Raw genomic sequence first — 817 nt, 5'->3', positions numbered from 1 at the left:
TCACCATCCATCCAGTGGCTGGCTGTCTGTTCTGTGCCATTGCCTGGAGTTGGTGCCCTTCTCTGTCCTGCCTATGGAAATCCGGTCCATCATCAAGGCCCATCTCAAAAGCCACATCCCCCATGAACCCCTCCCTGATGCTCCACTACAGATGCTGTCTTCCTCCTTCAGCCCCATAACTATTTCCTGGGCCCCTCTCCTGGCACTACCCTGCTCACTCTAACAATAACTAACATCTCGTTTGATTCTCACCACAATTCTGGGTGGTAGATACTATCATTTCCTCCACGTTACAGTTGAGGACACTGAGATGTCATGCAAGTGATTTATTTGTTCGAGATGGCTCAGGTGGTGAGTGGTGGAGCTAGGATTTAAAGCCAGGTCTCCTGGCCCCAGAACTCATGCCGATTCCACTCCCCCATGCTGGCTGCCACACAGTAGCAGCCTTGAATTTGCTTGTTACCCTCCTCTATAAGCTCCCAAAGGGCAGGAAGGGGCTTGCTTCATTTCTGCCTCCCATCTCTCTGGGTCCAGCAATCCCATTGTGGATAAAAAGAATAAATGGAATAAATGGAATTGCATTAAACTTCCTGGCCACAGGAGAGCTTCTTCCCTAAAGCCAAATTCTAAAGAAGCCCAGATACTGGAGGAGGTGGGCAGGGCACTCAGGCACTCCATCTCTTAGTTGTTGCCTCTGAGATTGCCCTTGAGATTGCTAATTTCCAAGCAGCCTGGTCTAGGGGAGCCTCCTACACCATGAATTATGGTAGTGCAGGCTGGGTTTGACATTCCCTTACCAGCTGCCCAGCTGCTGGGT

The sequence above is a fragment of the Pteropus alecto genome, unplaced genomic scaffold, assembly GCF_000325575.1.
Source record: "Pteropus alecto unplaced genomic scaffold, ASM32557v1 scaffold71, whole genome shotgun sequence".
Lineage (NCBI taxonomy): Eukaryota > Metazoa > Chordata > Mammalia > Chiroptera > Pteropodidae > Pteropus > Pteropus alecto.
The sequence above is the reverse complement of the archived record's forward strand: the minus strand, read 5'-3'. Positions refer to the sequence as shown.